Below are 10,840 nucleotides of genomic sequence, written 5' to 3'. Positions count from 1 at the left end.
TGTGCTCCCTGCTTTCAAAATTCCTTGTTGGAATGTAGGCGGTGGAGACACACACAGAGTAAAGGATGATCTCCCTTGCTCATGACGTAATTTCTATGCATTCTCGCTCTTGACGTCATTCTATATATGTGTATATATAAGTAACTCTTTTTCCTCTGCACCACGCCACACAATGAAGGCTGGAAAACTTGTTAAAGCTTAACAAAGCTTATTTAAACAACACAATAAAAAGTCCAAAACCAAGCCAGAATGTCGCATCTTTTTAAATCCAAATGTTTGGCCCGCAGGCCTTCTTCAAGGTGCACAGACCAAGCGTCTATAGTTACAACACAACAATGGAACATCCGATCGTACGTATATATATATATATATAAAACATCAGACATTGTGAAAGAAACAATTGAAAGTCAGCAGAGACTTTCTTCCGAGATTTGTTAAAATCTCTTAGCAGAGATAGAGAGAGAAATAAGTAGCCCTTCACAGACAGCCTATTGGGAGCATCAGACCCTCCTCAAGGGGGACCGAGATTTACAGAGCAAAGTCCCTTTGTGGGGGACGTATCGTATTTATCGTATATATATACGGCTTCTGTGTGTGTGTGTGTGTGTGTGTGTGTGTGTGTGTGTGTGTGTGTGTGTGTGTGTATGTGTGTGTGTGTGTGTGTGTGTTTGTATGGGTGTGTAGAGGCAATACCTGTGTATTGTAGAGTTCTGTGTGTGATGTGGTCTGGCGGCTTTTCCTGTGTCGGTATGTTCTGACCTTCCTCTGAAAAGCCATAACAGATTTAAAAGGGCTTAGAGTTAAGCTCTAAATATATCGAACCTGTTTGAGTGGACTTCGCCTCCAAAGGTGATTGTGCAGTTTCGGTACTCGGTTACATTCGGCGTCGTCGACAATGATGGAACACGACATGATATGATCAGAAATGGCAATATGGCCTCTGAATCATTTCCCTGCTGTTCCCATTTCACGAATCTGGGTAGGACCTAAGCTTGGCGGGTCCATGATTCGGACCCGGCGAAGCCGGCGTACGGTGCGCCACTCAAGCCGGGTATTCATCTCTACTTCTTCCCGGCAAAGCCGGCTACCCGACGAAGCGGGTATTCATCTAGTAGTATATACTTCGATGGCTTGATGCATACGCAGAAAGATCGAAGCTTGGGGAAAAAACATCCTCAACCACAAAATAATAATGTCCATATTTGAAGAAAAAAAAGCACACACGTTATTATCAAAGACATGAAACATGCCATCACAACATATGTTTTCATGTGTTTGCTACACATGACATATAGATCAGTTTAGCAATTTGTATTGTTATATCATTTATTGAAAGAGTTGCTTTCTTGGTAAATATGTATGTTTTATTCTAATCGTTGTCTTGACCTGCTTACTAAATCGTGACTGGTAAATAAAAGCTTAATATCTTCCTGCTGGAATTGGTATGAACAGTTTGTCTATACAATATTGAGAATACTTCCTCTGATTTGAAACAAGTTGTATGATATTATGTTCATAACATACACAAGACACAGCATAATGAATATCCATGTAAAGGTTAGTAAGGGCTCTTTCTGAAAACCGCGTTCGATTTGTGAACTATTTACCTTTGGCTTTACCAGACGACGGTGAGTGCCCATGGATGCACACTAAGCCTGTATTGACACAACTTGCGATTGTAGGAAACTTCAAATGGATACATAATAACATAACAGTTGCAATTGCAGCCTATGACAACATTCTCGGTAGGGAAGCATTATTTTAGGGTTATGGTTAGGGTTAGGGTTTGAGCTAATTTTGTGATGACACGCGCAGTTGTCATAAAACAAGAGGCACATGACATATATGTGTGCCGAACAATGACCACGGGTGACTGAACTTAGCGTTGCGCCTTGCCAAAACCAGGACTTTGAGTCGATTGCCAGTGGATTAAGCTTTAAACAAAGATGTATCGATTGGACACTGGATTTCCCTTCTTTGAGCCATGTGACGTCATAAGCCGACCAAAATTAATATTTCGGCGGCCAACCAGGACTACGCATTAGTGCATGATTGTGTGCGTTCAAACATGAAGTAAAAGGAATTATAACCAGGATCGATCGATATATAAATGCTATTTGTATTTTTGACCAAAATATGATCTCACACTTCTGATATTTCTGATGCATTGTCCTCTGCGATTTCACTGGCCTCTGAACCATCGACACTGGACTCGTCAAGCTCAGCGAGAGAATGTGCTTAGTGTGCTTAGTGTTCTTAGTGTGTTTAGTGTGTGCGCTTAGTGCTTAATGTGCTTAGTGTGTGTGTGTTTAATGTGTGCTTAGTGTGTGTGTGCTTAGTGTGTGTGTGCTTAGTGTGTGTGTGTGTGTGTGTGTGTGTGTGTGTGTGTGTGTGTGTGTGTGTGTGTGTGTGTGCGCTTAGTGATTAATGTGCTTAGTGTGTGTGTGTGTGTGTGTGTGTGTGTGTGTGTGTGTGTGTGTGTGTGTGTGTGCGCGCGCTTAGTGCTTAATGTGCTTAATGTGCTTAATGTGCTTAATGTGTGTGTGCTTAGTGTGGGTGTGCTTAGTGTGAATGTGTGTGTGTGTGTATGTGTGTGTGTATGTGTGTGTGTGTGTGTGTGCTAAGTGTGTGTGTGTGCTAGTAGTGTGTGTGTGTGTGTGTGTTTGTGTATGTGTGTGTGTGTGTGTGTGTGTGTGTGTGTGTGTGTGTGCTTATTGTGCTTAGTTTGTGTGTGTGTGTGTGTGTGTGTGTGCGTGTGTGTGTGTGTGTGTGTGAATGTGTGTGTGTGTGTGTGTGTGTGTGTGTGTGTGTGTGTGTGTGTGTGTGTGTGTGTGTGTGTGTGAATATATGTATCTTTAAATCATAACATCCACAATAATGTCAATGGGAGGCAATGCGTTTGCTGCATTTCAAAACGGGACATACAGCGGTTGTTTCCCTTGTCATATTATTGATTTTTCCATCACCGATACAACACAAATAACACCCGTACCTCATAGAAATTGTCACAGTCGTAGGAATTAGGTTGTTTCATACAAAGTACCCTTAAGTCGTAATTAATTTACCATTTACTGTGTCTGTTACATGTTCAACAATTACTTTGCTGTATGTGCATTTAGATAAGTCTATGTATCGCTTCGAATTTTGAAGTAAATAAAGTATTTACTTGTCCACGGAATGCCGTTTTGATTTGGTAATGTGCTTGTGTGTGTGGGAGTGTGTGTGTGTGTGTGTGTGTGTGTGTGTGTGTGTGTGTGGGAGTGAGAGTGTGTGTGTGGGAGTGAGAGTGTGTGTGTGTGTGTGTGTTTGTTTTTATGTGTGTGTGTGTGTGGGGTGTGTGTGTGTGTGTGTGTGAGAGAGTGTGTGTGTGTGTGTGTGTGTGTGTGTGTGTCTGTGTGTCTGTGTGCCTGTCTGTGTTCATGCTCAGTGTCATGTGCTTTTGATTAATGAGTAATTGAAATGTGTTGACCCAACATAAAACAAGGTTTCACTGTGCTTCGTTGTCCTGACCTGCTTACTAAATCGTGACACTTCAAACAATGTAGGCTATGTTTACCGGCGACCAAGTCAATCAATTTGAAAGCATTTGACTCGCAGCGCTTCTCTCTCTCAAAAGCAGTTTTCATATTGGCATTCTTCCAATAGTTCAGCTGTAGTGGTATGGTTTGATATCAATCTTCAGCAGTCACAAAAGGCTTATTTGTCAAGTGTCACGCTTTCAAGACCCAGTTAATGGATATTGCTGACTTTTTCTACAAGTCCTCTTTGTTTGCATAAGGAAGAAAATAATGTTACCCAGTGAAGATTTGCCTGACGATTTGACAGATTTTCTCACTCTCTCTCTCTCTCTCTCTCTCTCTCTCTCTCTCTCTCTCTCTCTCTCTCTCTCTCTCTCTCTCTGTCTCTCTGCTCTCTCTCTCTCTCTCTCTCTCTCTGCTCTCTCTCAGTCTCTCTCTCTCTTTCTCTCTCTCTCTTTCAGTCTCTCTCTTTCTCTCTCTCTCTCAGTCTCTCTCTGTGACTCTCTCTCTCTCTCTTTTTCTATGCATGGCATACACTCATGATTCATTAGTTGACATACACACACACACACACACACACACACATACACACACACACACACACACACACACACACACACACACACACACACAGTGTCAGAAACAACTTTGTTCGACACATCCCACACACACATGTATTATAAACATGACATATGACAATCATGTCTGCAGTGCTCTGATCGACGCTCCGCCCCTTTACCCCAGCACCCGACTCGAGTACTATAACCTTGATCTAGTCATATTCACATGTTTAGTGTTCGTGGCATTTGACCTTCACAATATCACGTCTCACTTGAGTTTTGTTTTTCTGCATATTATTTCACCGATAACATTTAGGCAATATTACTGCAGATTTGTATGGGTATTGTTACACACCACGCTTTGTTTGAGAAGTCTTAAAGTGACTAGTAATGACTGTTAGTGGAACATGCTTTTGCAGTTATTTTTATCTGAAGTACATGAAGAAAATACATGTACAATCGAAGAGATGTTGTGATAGTACATGAAGTAGTTATTATATACAAAGTTGCAGCAACATTGCTTACATATCAATCAATCAATCAATATGAGGCTTATATCGCGCGTATTCCGTGGGCACAGTTCAAAGCGCAGGGATTTTTTATCTTTTTTTATTTTATGCAATTGATATCGCGCACATATTCAAGGCGCATGGATTTATTTATGCCGTGTAAGATGGAATTTTTTTACACAATACATCACGCATTCACATCGGCCAGCAGATCGCAGCCATTTCGGCGCATATCCTACTTTTCACGGCCTATTATTCCAAGTCACACGGGTATTTTGGTGGACATTTTTATCTATGCCTATACAATTTTGCCAGGAAAAACCCTTTTGTCAATCGTGGGATCTTTAACGTGCACACCCCAATGTAGTGTACACGAAGGGACCTCGGTTTTTCGTCTCATCCGAAAGACTAGCACTTGAACCCACCACCTAGGTTAGGAAAGGGGGGAGAAAATTGCTAACGCCCTGACCCAGGGTCGAACTCGCAACCTCTCGCTTCCGAGCGCAAGTGCGTTACCACTCGGCCACCCAGTCCTACATATTATGGGGGCCAGGAGGCCCCCATTCTATACGGATAGTTTCGAGGTTGACCATGGGCAGCGCCATTTTGTTGTGAAATACGTCATCAGTTTGTGTACACAGTTGTGACATCCGTCACCCTATGGGAGGGGTGAAGGCAACATTGTTCATCAGTAGAAAGTTGTGAAATCCGTCACCCTATGGGAGGTGTGAAGGCAAAATTGGTCATCACTGAGTTTGTGTAACACAGGAAGTTGTGAAATACGTCACTCTATGGGAGGGGTGACGGCAAAATTGTTCAACAAAAACATCATAGGCCGAACTGTGCAGGGTTAACCGCAACAAACTCAAACCATTCATACTACTCTGCATTTGAGTGACTTATATACCAACATTTTTATGTCTTATTTTCAGCACAGGTGTAGGAAAAATCATGAACCAAAATGTTATTTATTCTCTAATTTAACATTTGTTTAACAAATTTGACCATGGTCTTTCAAACATACAGTGACATTAAACATTGTTATGATAAAAAAAAGAAGAAAAAGAAAAGCTTTTGTGCACAAATCAGAAAATACACTGTACATTTTACCTACAGGCCAAACAAGAGATCCAAGCAAGTTGCACTGATCTAAAAATATTGTCAAAAACAGGCGCTTGCATTTGGATGTGTCCAATGATAGTAGGTTTGGTTGTGATCAATCAGAATAATGTAGGAATAAAAATGTATGACAGTTTGGTATGATGACATGTAATTCACATATGCTGAAATATAAAATCATACATCAAATAATATTAATATGGCTGTTGCCATGACCATGAACCCCAAGAAAGTTTTAATGTTATGTAAATTAAAATACCAAAATCAAGCACCTATTAAGGCCATGTGAGGGCCAAATCGCTATTTTCCATATATGATGATCAGCACTGTTTGTGTGGCTTTTGTTATAATACTGATGGTCTCTGAATTAAAAAACGTTAATGTGTTTGTTTATTGTGTATGTCGTTGCTATAGAAACAGGAAAGTAAACAGCAGCCATATTGGATTTTAGGAACCGTTTTTTCCATATCCAAATGCTCGATTTCTGTCCAATATTTTGCATAAATATAGATTTAGATCATATCTACAGATTTACCATTTATTTTTTCTGTGAGTATTACAGTTATTTAAAAAAATTTTTTTTTATCATAATGTTGAAATTTTGCGTAAAATTTAATATTAAAAAAATCGTAAAGCCAACATTTCTTTTCCGATTCATTATTCAAATGGTAACTCTGTAGATAGTATGTGAAAGTACAAGTATGCAGAATTTCACAGAAATCTAACCAGTAGATTTGAAATCATGTTGTTCCCAAATGTCAAAACATGCAAACTGAGGAAAAGGCAAAAACGCACACAATTTGTTTTGAAACCATTGATAGTTGTAATTAAACCCAAAATACATACATGTATCACCAAATTCCACACTGAGGAATGTTTTTCACACCTTAGAGACACCGTTTAAAAGTTAGGGAAGACATAAAACATAAGTTATTTCAAACATGTGCAGTACACCTGGAAAATTGTTTGTTCCGAGTTACAAACAATGCATACACACACTCCCAATCACGCATGCACACCAAAAAAAGCTCGCTCACTCGCTCACATTCACACACACACACACACACACACAAGCTAGCTCCAAATTACGAAACGTACCCAAGTCATCAATTGCACGCGTACAATAACCACAATATATATGAGATTGAGAATAATGTTAACCACAATAACAATGACAAGTCGCCTAAAGCGATATAAAAACATTTAGTCAATCGGTATGAAACTTAAATATCAACACCACAAACCAGTCATCACCAAGACTACGAGATACATTTAGATAGTCTCGGCTAACAATACCGAGACGGATCACGCTCGTCTCCGCAAAGCATGAGACCATATATATGTAGTACTTACTAAACCTATTTTCTGTAATTATGAGCACATTGTTAGAGTGAACATGACATTTCTATATATTTTTGAATTCAGGAAAAAATGAGGAATGCAATGCAGTCAAGGTTTAATTTGTTACTAAAAATTAGATTTTAATGACAACTTTAACAAGCAAACTCATTAATTTATTTTTAAGATTTTGAGCTGAAATGCAATACCATAGTCCGGACTTCGTCGAAGATTGCTTTACCAAAATTGCAATCAATTTGGTTGAAAAATTAGGGTGATACAGCGCTGCCTCAACTGCCTAAAAAAATCCGGATATGACGTCATCAAAGACATCTTTCCAAAAAATGGAAAAAAAACATCTGGGGATATCACACTCAGGAACTCTCATGTTAAGTTTTGTCAAGATTGGTCCAGTAGTTTCCTCGGAATCACTTTATACACACACACATACACCATGACCCTCATCTCGATTCCCCGTCTAAGTTAAAACATTTAGTCAAAACTTAGAACATGCCTGCAGCATATGCAGGGCCACCTTCCAGCTGAACAAGTTCTTCCAGTCTCTCTGACTTGGCTGCCCGCACTTTGTCTCTCCTTTTACTTTGCTTGTCTCTCACAGCCTTCAGACTGTTCCGCACCCTCTTGTGCATCCTGGCTGCTCCAAGCCTCTTCATGTGATGTCCAGTCTAGAATCCGAAGAACTGGGCAGAGTCGGCAGCAGCAGCAGGTCCAAAGTTGAACTCTCTAAGAGCTGTACCAAGTCGTTTACTCACATGGTTCGCACACTCTTCCTTGTCAATGTGAATATCCTCACCATAGGGCTTGATGTCGTTGAGCTATGTAAAAGTCTTGGAGTCACCGTCCGACAGTAGTGTTGTGTAGCGAAGCTTGTTGGTGTTCACCGATCAACGCCATATGACACGGGCTGCTTCCACCTCCATCATCCCTGATGAGCCTGCAAACAAGAACAAAATAAGAAATGTAATTTGCAAACAGAGTATTTTTTAAGTGTGTGTGTGTGTGTGCGCGCATGTGTTATTCACAGTCATTGTCCAGCTAATACTTCAATTATAATTAATGCGGAAAAAAAATGAAATAAACATGGAATTACCAAATTACTGAATATTAAATTTCTAGCAGCAGGTATAGGTGCACTGAACATTGTTAGATTGTAAACGTTAAGCATAATGCATTAATTAATACCATTTGAACGTTTTTAAATTACACTTGTATTGTGCCACACATACATGTACTATTTGCCATCCCCTGACCACTATTCTAGCTCCCTCAGTTCTGGGAAGCCCGTTGATTCTGAAGACTTGTGAATCTCTCTTGATGCTGTAGATACAGCTCTCTCTCTCTCTCTCTCTCTCTCTCTCTCTCTCTCTCTCTCTCTCTCTCTCTCTGTCTCTCTCTCTCTCTCTCTCTCTCTCTCTCTCTCTCTCTCTCTCTCTCTCTCTCTCTCTCTCTCTCTCTCTCTCTCTCTCTCTCTCTCTCTCTCTCTCTCTCTCTGTCTGTCTATCTATCTGTGTGTGTTTTCTTATTATTTTCATCACACACATGCACTCCCCCATGCCCTGAACTATTCAAGATACAAATTGGATTTTTACGCATGTGTTACAACTTTCATTATTATTATCATAAATTGATGATCTGTCTTTATGACGCTTTTTTTTTTAATCCATCATCCATGCCTTTGGTTTTGGTTTTCAGTTTCACTGGAATGCATGGAAAATAATATCCACTCATCACTATTACATTTACTTGTAATTTGCTATATATTATTGAGTAAGTTGCTTAAATTTGAAATAAACTCTATTCAAATATGTCTGTGCAAACAGATATAATTTACCTTTATAGTTCACCTCACACTTGTCCAAGTGGTCCACGAGCCAGGCCGCATACTCCTCTGGCTTTTCCTGAAACAGCTTCTGCCCCGTAGACTCCACACCTGGCAGTAGGTACACATGACATGGGCATCAACACAGAGTCCAGTAAGTAAGTCCACAACACACCCAACTCCAATGTGCGAAGAGTGTCCACCAGTAAGCCAGGTGCCATCATAGCTCACAATAATGTTCAGGGTGTCGTCGACACCAAGAGTAGTGCCACAGTATCTTGCATGAACTTCTCGAACATATGCAACAGTGTCACTGAACACATGCTTCCGGAATTTCTCCAGTTGTGTGAATAGTTGGCTGGCATGAGTATGACTATGAAAGGTCTTGTGGTGAAGTCCAGCTAAATCCATGTTTTCACAGAAATTTCTGAATGTGGTGGCTCCCAGTCCACAAGCAAGTGAGGAATACACTGCCTGTCTGTTCATGTCGAACACTTTTGTCTTGGCCTTAAATTTTGTCGCAAGATACTGTTCATACACAGGCTCTTCGCACGAAGAACAGTTCACCTGGGCAAATACTGCCAAGCCACTTGTTGGTCTGGAGTCTGTGCAAAGAGACAAGCACTTGTTTTTACACTGTGGACAGCACAGACTTGCAACCATACTGTCTACTTCGGCAAAGTCTACAACACCCCTCTGGGTTTTTACCATGGTTTCAGTAGCAGCAGATGACTTAGTGTCAACTCCACCGGACACAAACCTCTCATACGATTCTTTTTTGAACTCACTTCTTGTCTTCGTGCCGAGAATGTTTTCAGTCGAAGGAATCGACGCGAGTACTAGCAGACGACCCCAAAACCGGCACTAATTCTGCCACGTCAGCCAGCACAGAAGCTGATTGCGCTGATTTCTTCGCCTTCCGTTGATTCTTCACTTGATCTGTCCTCTTTTTCGTAGATTTTGGGGCTCCTCTGGTTGTTGATGGCTTGGTGCGAACCATTTTTGCACAGGAGCGTGTACTTTCACTGCTTGTAAACAAGCGCCATTGTTGTACCACGTGACCCCGGTTGAACGAATCAAGATCACATCATACGTCATACTCTCCGTATAAGGAAGTTGGCGTATATTGACCTACATTGAAAATGTTCCGTTAGAGCCGAAGTAGTCCGGAAAATAACGAAACAACGGTCACATGCAAACAGGGGAGGCTATGTAGCAAGCAACGTCATGCAGTGTTCGCCCTGTCGTCTGCTCAAATTTGCTGATCAAGGTGTTGAAAATCGGCAATAATAAGGCAAGTTCAAGACAAATGAACGCAATCAGGCGAGGGTTGGTGTATTGAATTTATTTTTATTGCACAAAAAAAACATGTATATGCAACATCAACGGCAGAAATTGAAAGAAAAATGACCACAGTTTTCCAAACAGTCAAAATGTCTAAATGCCCAAATCTGCCCAAAAGCTCAAAAATCACCCCCGCACATCCCCTTAATCTGGTCTACGGTGCGGGAAGATTGAGGCCTTCGTAAACGTTCAACGTTGGCCAATAATGATTTTAACAATGTTGTGTCGTTATGTATTATGTTGTATTTTGTTGATCAATTGATAAATATGTCTTCCCAACATATTACAAATCAAACAGAAATAAAGTCTTAGAGAACTACAATAATTATTGTTGCCGTCAAAACCTTGCAAGGCCTCAACCGTTCTCACGAGATCAGTTACATTTTCTCTCTCTCTCTCTCTCTCTCTCTCTCTCTCTCTCTCTCTCTCTCTCTCTCTCTCTCTCTCTCTCTCTCTCTCTCTCTCTCTCTCACTCTCTCTCTCTCTCCCTCTCTCATTCTCTCTCTCTCTCTCTCTCTCTCTCTCTCTCTCTCTCTCTCTCTCTCTCTCTCTCTCTCTCTCTCTCTCTGATGTATGTCTTTGTCTGTGTCTCCCTCTGAGTCTCTCCGCTTC

General features: G+C 40.8%; 1 long non-coding RNA gene across 1 annotated transcript; it reads right to left on the bottom strand.

Moving 5' to 3' along the window:
* Positions 1-6,505: 6,505 nt before the first annotated feature.
* On the bottom strand, positions 6,506-10,024 carry LOC138972831 (uncharacterized). Its single transcript, XR_011457776.1, has 2 exons — positions 8,897-10,024; positions 6,506-7,999 (listed from the first exon to the last, which is right to left on the bottom strand). It is a non-coding gene; the product is annotated as an uncharacterized lncRNA (long non-coding RNA).
* Between the last annotated feature and the right edge of the window lie 816 nt (positions 10,025-10,840).

Source organism: Littorina saxatilis, linkage group LG8 (assembly GCF_037325665.1).
Source record: "Littorina saxatilis isolate snail1 linkage group LG8, US_GU_Lsax_2.0, whole genome shotgun sequence".
NCBI classification, from domain to species: Eukaryota; Metazoa; Mollusca; class Gastropoda; order Littorinimorpha; family Littorinidae; genus Littorina; species Littorina saxatilis.
Note: the sequence above shows the minus strand (reverse complement) of the source record. Positions and strands in the feature narration are given on the sequence as shown.